Source organism: Limanda limanda, chromosome 10, assembly GCF_963576545.1.
Source record: "Limanda limanda chromosome 10, fLimLim1.1, whole genome shotgun sequence".
Classification (NCBI taxonomy): domain Eukaryota; kingdom Metazoa; phylum Chordata; class Actinopteri; order Pleuronectiformes; family Pleuronectidae; genus Limanda; species Limanda limanda.
The window spans coordinates 4,301,903-4,315,899 of NC_083645.1; the positions used below are offsets into that span (position 1 = coordinate 4,301,903).

The window sequence follows — 13,997 nt, forward strand, 5'->3', positions numbered from 1 at the left end:
TAGCGGTAATGACAGCAGTGCTATTCTTGTTGGTTCTGGGAAATTACTCTAAGTGTCAAAGTTAGAAGAGGAGCAGCTGCAGAAGTTGTTCTTTAATGTTGGAGTGCTTTTGTAAACCCATGTATAGTGTGTGCACTGCAGCCATATGTGTCAAGTTCCTGTGTCTGTGCTCTGCTAATGTGTTTGTGTGCATGTGTGTGCACGTTCAAGCCTGGGAGACTTTCCGGTCAAAACATGCAACTCTTTGTCATGTCTTTCATTGAAAATAAAAACACAAAATAGGTATGCACTTAGCTCACTGTCAACTTACATATCCATGATGAATTATAGACGACATGACTGCTCCATGTGAGATAGTTCAGCTGTTTGGAGCTTTAAATGCAGAAATTTGCAAACCTGCATTGTCAAAGGGATATTTTAGTAGGTTGAATTTACTGATAAATGCACACCGCCAATCCTCCACATTTAGACGCAGGTACACATTGTTAAAACTGCGAGTTTGATACTGCATTGATGATTCAAAAATGAGGACAAAATTGAAATGTGTTGCCTAGATGAACGAGGAGGACTCAGCAATATCATCGTCCAGCATGTACTTGACTTCAGCATCTAGATGTTTACGTTTCTCGGGATTAACACTACATAATCTCAGGCTAACAGGCATGACACCTCCAGCATCAATGTCATGTTCATTTAAGCAAGTCTGAGTTGGAGTGGCACCAAATAAACAAGGGAAATCACCAATGAGCTTCATCAAATCTGCCTGCAAATAGCCAATCAGGAGATGCAAATATATAACGATCCCTGACGTCAGACTCAGACTCAACATGGACAGAAGAAAAGCCACCACAAGCACCCTTTCCATAACTGGACTGGCGCTTGTGTAAATCAACAGGAAGTTAACTCTAAGTAATCTGCCAAAGTATCAGCTTCTGTGGCCATCTATTAAGTCCAACTGTGTCTACTTATCCCCTTCTCTCCACATTTCAAAACGCTGGCAGTGAATCTTTGGGACTAACTCATAAGCCTTTAACACAATTGATTTAACAACCGAATATTTCTGATTATCTGCAGTCTGTTGTGGTTCTTGACTGGGATGCACCGGTACATCTAGGAACTTTCTACACAGTCTGGCCACATGTGGCCGGGCTTTGTCCTGCACCAGGAGGAACCCAGGACCCACTGCACCAGTGTAAGTTCTGACAATCGCTCTGAGGATTTCATCCTGGTGCTTGACAGCAGTCAGGAAACTGCTGACTATGACATGAAAGTCTGAGGATATACACTCCTGATCAAAATCAAAGACCAGTTAAAAAATTGCATGAATTTGCATTTTGCACTGTTGAATCTTAGGAAGGTTCTAAGTAGAGTTTCAAAATGCAAAAAGAAGAAATGGGAACAAGAGCCCAAAAGTTGTGAGCAGGCAATTTATTGAAAACAACAATTTAACTGAAGTAGGCTGTTCATCAGCTGATCAAAAGTTTAAGACCACAGCTAAAAAAAAAAAAAAAAACCTCCTAAAACAGAAATTAAAGTGTCAAAAACTGACTCAGTAATGAGTAGCTCCACCATTATTGTTGATCACTTCAAAAATTCGTTTTGGCATGCTTGATGCAAGTGTTTCCAAAAGGCTAGTGCGAATGTTGCGCCAAGTGGTGAAGATGGCTTCACGAAGGGCATCCACTGTCTGGAACTGAAGTCCATTTTTGTAAACTTCCCTTGCCATCCATCCCCAAATGTTCTCAATTGGATTAAGATGAGGGGAAAAAGTCTTGGTCAGACGGGCATTGTGAATTGGAGCGTTGTCCTGCTGAAAAACCCAGTCGTTACCACACAGACGAGGGCCCTCAGTCATGAGGGATGCCCGCTGCAACATCTCCACATAGCCAGCTGCTGTTTGACGCACCTGCACAACCTGGAGCTCCATTGTTCCATTGAAGGAAAAAGCACCCCAGATTGTGATCGCGCCCCCTCCACTGTGCCGTGTAGAAAACATCTCAGGTGGCATCTCCTTGTAACGTTGGACGCCATCAGGACCATCAAGGTTAAATTTTTTCAGGTCAGAGAATAAAACTTTCTTCCACCTTTGAATGTCCCATGTTTGGTGCTCCCTTGCAAAGTCTAAATGGGCATTTTTGTGGCGTTGAAGGAGACGATGCCTGTGAAGACGTTTCTTGTTTTTGAAGCCCTTCCTTTGCAGATGCCATCTGATGGTTATTGGGCTGCAGTCAGCACCAGTAATGGCCTTAATTTGGGACGAGGACCGTCCCGTGTCTTGACGGACAGCCATTCGGATCCTCCGGCTCAGCGCTGGTGAGATTTTTGTGGGTCTACCACTTGATTTTTTTGTTCCATAACCCTGAGGATCTTTTAAGAAATGCAAAATAATTGTCTTACTGCGTCCAACCTCAGCAGCGATGGCACGTTGTGAGAGGCCTTGTTTATGCAGTTCAACAATCCTACCACGTTCAAAGACGGTGAGCTTTTTTGCCTTTGCCATCAAGAGATCTTCACAGTGTGATTACTTGACAGGAAATTACATGGAATCCAAATTTTTGCACAGATTTTGGCTTTTAAAGGCTGTGGTCTTAAACTTTTGATCAGCTGATGAACAGCCTATTTGAGTTAAATTGTTGTTTTCAATAAATTGCCTGCTCACAACTTTTGGTCTTCTTTTCTTCTTTTTGCATTTTGAAGCTCTACTTAGAACCTTCCTAAGATCCAACAGTGCAAAATGCAAATTCATGCAATTTTTTAACTGGTCTTAAGATTTTGATCAGGAGTGTACCTCCCCAGACATTCAATGACCCATCACCAATTTATTTGGAGATGTAAGCTGTCACAGTCTCTGTGTACTTTAGTAGGTCAGTGTGTTGATTGTGTGTGCTAGCTTGCTTGAAGATGTTCCAGTCTGGACCAGTCAAATCAGTCTGTTGTTCAAAATCAGTCCTGAAGTGCAGAAGTGGCACCTTCCGGCCACACCCGTATTTGCTTCTGGTCTGGTTTGGTCACTTCTCCAGTGGCCTGTATGCTGGATTCAACATAACGGTGATGTGATCAGAGAGGCCGAGGTGGCGCAGGGAACAGCTCTGTATGCTGTTTTGTTGTTAGGTGAAAACCCAGTCCAGTGTGATATTTCCTCTGATGGGAAAATCAACTGTTTGGATAAAACTGTGTTTGGGTTGGCATGGTTTAAACCCCCAGTAAGAATGACGAATCCATCTGGGTGGGATCTCACTGAAAGCCTGGTACAGTTCACTGAGTCCTTCCTCTCTGTTGCTGTGAGGGAAGAGGGGATGTATACAGCTACTAGTAAATTCCTTCAGCAGGTAAAAAGGCCGACACTAATGGTCATATACTCAACCAGAGCTGAACACTGTTTCAACACCAAGAATCGTTAATGTAAACACACACACACCTCTGCCGCGTGTGTAGCATGTTAACTGATACAGCCACTCGGCCGAATCCGGGATGCTGCCATTTAGCCACATTTCAGTGACAATCAAAACACACAAGTCCCTTATGTCGAGGGGGATGCTTTTAAGTTGATTTACCTTCATTAGCATCGCAAACCGGGCTAGTTTATGTAAAAGAAAAGGCTTGAATTCAAATTTCCTATTTTATTATATGTTTGATATTGTTATATTATATATAGACTTATAGACACTATAGTGTGAAATTGTTCTTTCTTCCATTTGATCATGAGGAATGAGGAACGAAGTAACTGCTGCTGTGCTACATGTATGAGCATGCTCGTTATTTTGAAAGCCAGCAGAACATTTAAACCAAACAAAGAAGCAGAAACAGATCATCCATTCTGACTTTCCCTTAAAGCTATTGATTTTCCAGTGACGCATGAACAATGTCAAAAATAGTGAAAGAGGCTGAACTCATTCATTTACACAAGCAAAATGTGCTGATGTGAATCTTATGTATCTCAGCTTTACCACTCTTTTAAATAATTAACCAAAGCCTTTTATGGAAATGGGCCCGTCTTGTTGGTTACACTGATCTCTGACCACATGTAGGGCACGTGGAGGGCAGAAGAGACTATCGAGCCTACAGCAAAGGTAACCATACTTCTATTGACTCACTTGGTAAATGCGATGGATGAACTTCTAACCCCTCAATGCCAATATATTGATTCAAAACCATGTGTCATCATGGTAACACCCAATGAACCACATCGGGTACTCTCACCTTTATTTTAATCCTGTGTGAATTCTTCAGGTTGGTAGCTTACACAGACATTTACTGACTTGTCTGAGGTCATAGTAATAATAGAATGGAGTGGTATTTTGTATTTGTTGTTTTTGCCTTTAAAATAATTAAAGGGATTAGTTAATTTAACAAGGCTGTACAATATTGAATAAAAAAATTCTGAATGTCAGAATCATAATTCAGTCGATTGTATATCTTCACTTCTTTTTTTCAATTGCAGCCACTTTATCTGAGCTGAGGGCCTCACACTTCAACGACACTCCATGGTAAATGACAGTTAAAAGGGCGGCAAAGCCAGAGCCATCAACACACACACACACACTCGCAGACATCAATCAAATTTTATTTGTATAGACCACATTCACAAATAACAATTCGTCTCATTGGGCTTTAACATGGTGTGACATCCTCTGTCCTTAACCCTCAACAAGAGTAAGGAAAAACTACTAAAAACCCTTTTAACAGGTAAAAATATGTAGAAACCTCAGAGAGAGCCACTTGTGAGGGATCCACTGCATGAAAAGAAGCGTTTGTGTCCATCTGTGTCGCAGGAAAGTGTTGGCACATCCTTCGGTTAACGACTTTCACACGTATCTGCAGGCAGCAAAGGAAACTCTCAAGATTCCTGCAGTTGTCAAGCCTGAGAGCTGTTGTGAGGTGACCCCCCTGCTCCTACACCTAGAGGACGCTTTAACATGCAAATGACAATGCTCTGAGCTTCACAAATGCAAATCAGGATAGTTCCCCTCAGAGCAGATAACACCTTTTTCTAAGAGTAAACTAAATTATCTGTCAGAGTGAACCAGGCTGAAAATATATATAAAACCTGAAATTTTAAATTGTTCTTAAATAAGTAAGTGTGCTGTAATGAATTACATTGTATACCACGAACAAAGGTCAATGCTGTCAAATTAAACTTTATTTCAAATTTTTATTGTCATCCAAAACAATCCTGAATCTCAACCACTGTACAGAGTGGCATGATTACAGTCGCATTTTCAATTGTGCTGGTTAAATGCACAGAGGATTTGTTAACCACACCTCTACCAGCAAAGAAATGATGATGGGTATGATCATCTGTGTCCTGTAAGCTCCAAACTTCTACTGGCTTTCCATAAAAATATCTGTCCTCCCAAAATACTGGCATTAAATTCACATGTCAATGGCAAACTAAGCTGTTTTTTGTTGTATGAAACATTCATTGATTTAATGATTTATTTTTTCAGTGTAATATTTAATCCCCCATGGACTGCACAGTGACAAAACACAGCAGCCGGCTGTTTGGCTACAACATACATCTCCACTCAGTTTGATTATTATTTTAAATATAAAGAAAACACAATATAGAGCTGAAATTCCTTCATAATTTGAACTTCAATTGTCTAATTGTTGTTATTAAACTCTCAGTATTCCATTAAAACAGTTAACACTTATCCAAAGCGACTTACAATAAGTGCATTCAACTATAAGGTTACGAACACAGAACAGCGTGAATCATCTGTGTAAATTTACTAAACACCAGAAAGAATAAACTTGGCCTCAGTCACATGCTCATCCCATATGAAGTAACTGCTGCTTTAAGATATGGAAACTGAAAACCTCACCTCATGGTCGGGACGAGTGACTGTCTTTGGGGTAAATAACTTGCTGAAGTCGACACAACGCTTTTCCCTGGAGGAGAAGATGAATGCGTGGGAAGCAGAGCCGCGGGCCCGGTGTGGACGAGTCGAGGCGGAGAAGACGGACGCACAGTCCCTGAGTTAAGGTGAGAGCTAAGCTAGGAGACGCCATGCTAGCTACTAAGCTAACCCTACATCTGAAAGCATGTCCGCCACTTTGGGATAGCGAGAAAGTTGCTAAAATACGAATACAGCATTGATTGCTTGAGCAGATCTAGTGTATGTGTAAATATGTATGAATTACTTAGATGTAACAGTTTGTTCTCGTTAAGTTTTTTCATCAACGTGACTTTTTTCTCTATGTTTTCACAGCCTCAGCCCCCCCCCACACACACACACACACAACGTGGCGGTCACTGCGCCTGAGGCTGAGACGCTGAAAGTCCGGATTTAAAGTGCAGAAAATTAAGCCATTGAATTAATTAAGCCATCTTGGCAGAGTACCAAGATGGCGCCACGAACGGTCGCCTCGGTGTGTTGGTGCGCACTTTTGTGTTTGTTTTTAGTAGTTAATTCTGTTTACTGCGACCCTACTCGGATTACTTTCACGATGGACGAGCTTCTATCCATCAGGGACACAACACCATCCGATTTATGTCCCAACTTTATCGCCTCTTCCGTGGATTTAGTGGACTTACTCATCAAAGGTGCGGTGGTCCTCGGACATCAGTGAGACTCCGGCGGAGACGACGAGGGAAGCGCGCTGGGGCCCTGGTGCGCTTCAGGGAGCGGGGGTTACGCTCACCTCTCCCGAGCATCCTCCTCTCCAGTGTCCGCTCGCTGTGCAATAAGATGGACGAACTGCGCCTCCTCATCCGGACAAATAGAGACTTTTCCCTTACTTCTGCCTTGTGTTTCACGGAATCGTGGCTGACCGAAGCCACACCGGACTCCGCCGCACAGCTGACCGGCTTCTAGCTGTTATGCGCGGACCGCGACCCGATTCTCTCACGCAAGGCAAAAGGCGGAGGGATTTGTTTTTATATAAACCAGGGCTGGTGCAGCGACGTGAAAGTGATTTTACAGTCCTGTTCTCCGGACCTGGAAACTTTTTTCATCACCTGCAGACCGTTCTACTCTCCCCGTGAGTTCAGCTCTTTCATCCTGGCCGGCGTGTACATCCCCCCGCAAGCGGACGTGCGCGAGGCACAACGACAACTCGCCGAGCAGGTACTGGGGGTGGAGAGGAGGAGAGAGAACACTTATTCCCCTGTTATTGTCCTCGGGGACTTCAATAAGGGGAACTTATCTCAGGAACTCCCCAAATATAAACAGTTGATCAAATGCCCGACCAGGGGGGAGAACACTCTCGATCACTGTTACAGCACCATCACCAAGGCGTATCATGCAGTTTCCCGCGCTGCTCTGGGCCTGTCCGACCACGCTCTTATTCATCTGATCCCAGCTTACAGGCAGAAACTCAAACTTTCTAAACCTGCTGTGCTGAGATCCAAGAACTGGAGCAACAGAGAAGCTGTGGAGGAGCTGCGTGACTGCCTGGACAACACTGACTGGGACATTTTTAGAACTGCTTCCAACAGCCTTGATGAATACACAGATGCTGTGACGTCATACATCAGCTTCTGTGAAGACAGATGTATTCCAACACGCACCAGGGTGAGCTATAACAACGACAAGCCCTGGTTCACTGCAAAACTCAAACAGCTTCGTTTGGAGAAGGAGGCAGCCTTCAAGAGTGGGGACATGGATAGTTTCAGACTGGCAAAATACTCGTTTGGCAAGGAGATTAAGGAGGCCAAACGGCAGTATTCAAAGAAGCTGGAACAACAGTTTGCAGCCAACGACTCCTCGTCAGTCTGGAAGGGGCTGCGAGTGATCACCGGCTGCAAAACCAAATCCCCCCACTCTGTGGAAGACCTGAAACTTGCAAACGAGCTGAATGACTTTTACTGTAGATTTGAAAGACAATGGACCAGTTCTAACCCAGATTCCCAGCCCCCCCACATAGCTATTACACCTCTTCACCCAAGCCTGGACAAAGACTCAACCCCCCCCCCACAATATGGCCCCTGACTGCCCCCTCCCCCCCATCACACCTCTCTCAATTCAGGAGAGAGATGTAAACAAGCTTCTAAAGAAACTCAACCCCCGCAAGGCACCTGGACCCGACGCTGTCTCCCCCTCCACACTGAGGCACTGTGCAGACCAGCTTTCGCCAGTGTTCACGGACATCTTCAACACCTCACTGGCTGAATGTGTTGTACCCGCCTGCCTCAAAACATCCACCATCATCCCCGTTCCCAAGAAGCAGAGGATCACAGGCCTTAATGACTACAGACCTGTCGCCCTGACCTCTGTAGTAATGAAGACCTTTGAGCGCCTCGTGCTGACTCACCTCAAGACCATAACCAACCACCTCCTTGACCCACTGCAGTTTGCCTACAGAGCCAACAGGTCCGTAGACGACGCAGTCAACATGGGACTCCACTTCATCCTCCAGCACCTCGACTCCCCCAGCACCTACGCCAGGATCCTGTTTGTGGACTTCAGCTCCGCATTCAATACCATCGCCCCAGCTCTTCTCCGTGACAAGCTGACACAGCTGAGCGTGCCTGAGCCCACCTGCAGGTGGATCTCTAACTTCCTGACTGACAGGAAGCAGCGCGTGAGGCTGGGAAAGCTTGTCTCTGAGTCCCGGACCATCAGCACTGGAGCCCCACAAGGTTGTGTGCTCTCCCCTCTTCTCTTCTCCCTCTACACCAACAACTGCACCTCCAGCCATCCCTCTGTCAAACTCCTGAAGTTTGCTGACGACACGACCCTCATCGGATTAATCACCAATGGGGACGAAGCCCCCTACAGAGAGGAAGTTAACAGCCTGGCTTCCTGGTGCAGCCAGAACCACCTGGAGCTGAACGCTTTAAAAACTGTAGAGATGGTAGCAGACTTCAGGAGGAGTCCAGCCCAAACCGCCCCCCTCAGCCTGTGCGACTTCCCAGTTAAAACAGTGGAGTCCTTCGGATTCCTGGGGACCATCATTGCACAGGACCTGAGGTGGGCGGAGAACATCACCTCCATCATCAAAAAGGCCCAGCGGAGGATGTTCTTCCTGCGGCAACTGAGGAAATTCAACATGCCGCGGAAAGTGATGGTTGAGTTTTACACAGCCATCATTGAGTCCATCCTCACCTCATCCATTACCGTCTGGTTCGCTGCCTCCACTGCCAAGGACAAGGGCAGACTGCAGCGGATCATAAGGTCAGCTGAGAAGGTCATCGGCTGTGACCTGCCGGCTCTCCTACACCTGTTCCACTCCAGGACCAGTAAGAGAGCAGGCAAGATCATTGCTGATCCTTCCCATCCCGGTCACCACCTGTTCCAGAGACTTCCCTCCGGAAAAAGGTTCCGGGCCATCAGGACCAAAACGTCTCGCCATCTGAACAGTTTTTTCCCCGTGGCAGTGGGGCTCACAAACAAGCCCCCTGCACCACACTGACTCTGCATCACACTGACTCTACCCCACCAGCCCCCCCCCTGCACATAATTTATAACTTATATATTACTGGCACTATCACCAATCTCTGCACCTTCGCACAGCACGTGCCCATAACTCTTTTACTCTGTTACTGTATATATGTATATACTTTATTCTACTCTACTTTATTCTATTTTATTTTATTCTATTTCTTATATATTGTTGTTTTTCTTATATTGTTGTTTTTATGTTCAGTGCTGGCAAATAAAATAATTCTAATTCTAAGTAACTGTTTATGAATTGTTTTGGTGGTTTTTTTGCTGTGGATCTTCCAACGGTGATGCAGCGCGGCTATTTCCGTTTATTAATAATAAACTCATGTTGTTTTCCAGCTGCCTGTCCATGACGTAGTAAGACACACTATGAGCCAGTATGATCCGACCAGACCTTACATCAGCATTGAGGAGTTGTCGGAGAAGAAAGAGGGTAAGGTTATATTCATTAAATAATTTTCCACTTGCATGTAAAGATGTATGTTATTGAACTGTGCTAATTTTACTGAATGTGTTTACAGCTGATTGAAGCGGGACAGATGACATGGATCCATCCTTCCACAGCCAGGAGCGCACCGACCTGTGTCCCACACTTCATATGAGACTGGAAGCTACACTGATCTCACAGCTACACACCACAGACGTCTACACACTGGAGAAGATTCAGACAGAGTCCCACAAAGAAGTCATGACCCAGAGGCTGCAGAGAAACATTTCAAGCCTCACCTGAGTTTTTGTACAATATATTTGCTGTATGTAAATAAAGCTTTGACTCCACATATACCTTGTTCACATATGTTCCCTGTACAATATGTTCACCTATAACATCAAGCATCACATGAATGTTTAGTTTTAATTAACTGCAGTGCTTTTGGTAAAGGCTTACTAATAAATAATAATTAATATTAATCTATACATTTTTATTATTAATATTGTGTGGGAGGGGCTTACCCCACGTGCGGAATGCTGTGACCCCACGTGTGCACTGCAATGACCCATAAGGTGACCAATAGCAACACTTCTACCAGCCAATCACGAGTGACATTAGTTTCAAGGGTCTGTGGTATCCTCCAATGGTGAGTAGAGAGAGGTTCTTGCCAGCGGCTTGACTCCGATTCATATGCTAATTAGATCACACGTCGCGATCGGTCCGCGAGGCTCAGGAGCCCCCCCGCGGCTCTCTCCTTTGTTCTCCATATCCCCCATAAGGTTCGGAAACGCCGATTGACTCAGCTTATTGTCACTGGCGGACGCCGAGGTAACATCATGGAAACAGTAGGTAAATGCGGGGGGATTAGGCCTGTCCGAAGAGGTTTACTGTGACAATAATACTGCTTTTCGTCTAGTGATCCCTCTCCCAGGACGGACAGAAGTGCAATAGATGTCAAGTGTAGGAAAACATCATCGGGATTAAAGTATTTAGCAGCATCGAGGAGGGTAAACATTTTTGAAGGATAACTTCAATACTATATGTCAAGTAGTCCTGCTGCAATCATAGTCTCTGGTCAGCAGCCAGCAAGATCACGATCCAGCATCAAGATGGGATCCACTATAGTCCACAGTCATTGTCCACTGCCGCCAGTTAGGATCCGTCATCAGCCGCCGCTTCGGTCGTGGTCCACCACCATCCGATGCCAACGCAACAAAGGATCCTCCATTCCCACTACGATCAGCTGGCACGATACTGAATCCACCAAACTGGATCCACCATTGCGACCTCTGACGCACAATCCACAATCATAATCCATGGTGCGGCCAAAGCTGTGGCCCTGCATCCGCGGGCGCTAAGGCACAGAAACTCCGGGAAAGGAGTCAAGTTAGTAACATGTACTGATGAGATAAGAATTACTTTGATGTGATAAGTATGGAGAAGAGGAAGGAGAAGCAGGAAAGAGAAGCTCCGTGTGTCATGTGTCTTAAATTTCCTGTGCGTCTTAGCGTCATCTGCCGCACTAATTAGCTCTAACTATAAGCTTTATCAAAAAGGAAGGTTTTGAGTCTACTCTTAAACGAACAGAGCGTGTCTGCTTCCCAAACTGAAAGTGAGAGATTATTCCACAGCAGTGGGGCTTGATGGCTAAAAGCTCTGGCTCGTACTCTACTTTTAGAGACTTTAGGGACGACAAGTAAACCTGAATTCTGGGATCGGAGTGCTCTAGCTGGTTGATATGGTACTAACATCTCTTTAAGGTAAAAAGGTGCCATATCATTAAGGGGCCTTGAAGGTGAGGAGGAGAAATTTAAATTCTATTCTTGATTTAACAGGAAGCCAGTGTAGCGATGCTAATACTGGAGAAATGTGCTCTCTTTTCTTGGTTCTTGTCAGGACACGTGCTGCGGCATTTTGGACAAGCTGCAGAGTCTTTAACGACTTACTGCTGGAGCCTGATAATAATGAATTACAATAGTCCAGTCTCGATGTAACAAAGGCGTGGACTAGTTTTTCTGCATCTTTTTGCGAAAGGACATGTCTGATTTTTGAGATATTATGCAAGTGGAAAAAGGCGGTCCTAGAAATTAGTTTTAAGTGACTATTAAAGGACAAATCAGGATCGAAGATCACTCCCAAGTTCCTGACTGTTTCATTGGAAGCAAGGGCAATGTCGTCTAGCGCAGCTATATCATTAGATAATGTTTCTCTCAGGTGTTTAGGGCCGAGTATTATAACCTCAGTTTTATGAATTGTCAATTTGAAAAGAAAACTCTGACGGGCCTAAAACTTATGGCAATGAAAAGGAATTTCAAAACAAATTGTGCATAGGTAGCAGCTAATCTGTACGACTACATGGCACTGACTACATGATAATGATTTGAAAATTCCATCCAGCAAATTTAGGTAGGAATGTTTTAAGGGAGAAGACGTAATGATGGTGGAGGTGAGTGCTACTGGCCGGTAGTCTTCAGGCAGAGGGTTCTGGTTTTCTTGGGAACAGGGACAATGATGGTCTCCTTGAATCATGCGGGGACTACAGACTGGAGCAGTGACAGGTTAAAAATGTGCATTTGCCAGTTGATCTGCACACTCGGCCAGAGATTCCATCAGTTCTGTGATGGTTTTAAGTCCAGCCTACAAGTTCCTTGTGTTGGAGCCCTGGTAGTTAGACTCCACTTTGCACCTATACTATCTCTTGGCACTGCTAATAGCACCAGAGTGCGTACCTAGACTTCCTGTTCTTCTCCAGATCACCTGAGATGTAGGCGTCAGTCCGTGCTTTAAGTATGGCATTGATGTCACCATTAATCAAGGGCTTCTGGTTAGGGAATGTTGGTACAGTTATCCTCGGTACGAAGTCATTGATGCATTTGATGATGTAGCAGATGATGGATCAGTTTATGTTGTCAGGCCATGTGTTTCCTGTTATTGTCCGGAGACTCCGCCCTCTGCTGCTTCCCGCTCTTTGTCCCCGTCACCTGTTCCCTATCATCACCCTGAGTGTTTGCCTCATTAGTTCACCTGTGTCTTGCCTTTGTTCCTCCTGCTATATAAGCCCAGTCTTTCTGTTGTCCCCTGTCGGATTGTATCGTTTTTGCCTTTGAGAAGCCATGCCAGGTGTTACGTCCCCCAAGCTGTCTAGGATGGGGGGGGACAAACAATTAGTAAATAATAACCGGGCACTGAACAAGGAAGCCGGAAACTTAGGATTTAACAAAGAAACAATAATTTATTACACAACGGACTTAACAAAGAAACAACCTTCCCACACCGGAAGGGGGAAAAAGGCAGCCACCAGCACGTCCACACACCACGTCTGCACAACACGTCTGGTCTCAGCCAGCCGCTCGATCCACTGGCCCACTGGCCCACCAACAGCACCGACAACACTGACCCACTCGGCTCCCTGGCAATGCTGTCATGCTCCTCGCTGGTTCACTGGGGTTCTCCCTGACGCTCACCTCATGGTGCTTATGGCCACTCCCTGATCGCAGAGTGGCATCAGCTGCGCTGGTGGATGTGCTTCTGGAGCACACACACCTGCAGGAGATGAGAGGGGGAGAGAGAAAAGGAAAACACGGCACGTAACACCCCCTCACATAAGAACGAACTCCCACTTGTTAATTAATCACTCATATCACACCAATCACCACACACTTTCACAATCAGTATAATCTCACCCACTGGATAGCATGTCAGCTACCACCTTGTCTGCTCCTCTTGGGGTGAAAAAGTTTCAACAGGTTAACATGACACAAACTGGTTTTCCGTTTACGCTCAGGCGTACGGATGACGTAATCTGTGTCTGAAACTTTTTTTTTCACAACAAAAGGACCTGAGAACCGGGCAGTAAGCGCATAACCAGGTGTGGGCAAAAATACCATCACTTGATCACCTGGCTGAAACTTTTGTTTAACTGCTCTCCTGTCAAAGTGTTCCTTCATGCTGACGGGGGAGGAAGCGAGTGACTCTTTTACCAGTTTGGTGGTAAAAGGTAGCCGCTCCCTACATTGCGAGACAAAATCCAACACATTGGTTTTGGGAGGAGAACTGCACACGAGCTTCTCCTTTAACAATTTCACTGGGCCACACACATTGTGACTACGTACAACCTCAGGGACTGGGTAAACTCTACATCCTGCTATGTCGTTTCCCATGATTAACTCGATACCATC

The 13,997-nt window shown here is 45.2% G+C and overlaps 1 long non-coding RNA gene across 1 annotated transcript; it reads left to right on the top strand.

Moving 5' to 3' along the window:
* The first annotated feature begins 9,749 nt into the window (after positions 1-9,749).
* LOC133012311 (uncharacterized) lies at positions 9,750-10,170 on the top strand. The gene is made up of 2 exons (XR_009680804.1): positions 9,750-9,822; positions 9,911-10,170. It is a non-coding gene; the product is annotated as an uncharacterized LOC133012311 (long non-coding RNA).
* Positions 10,171-13,997: the final 3,827 nt, after the last annotated feature.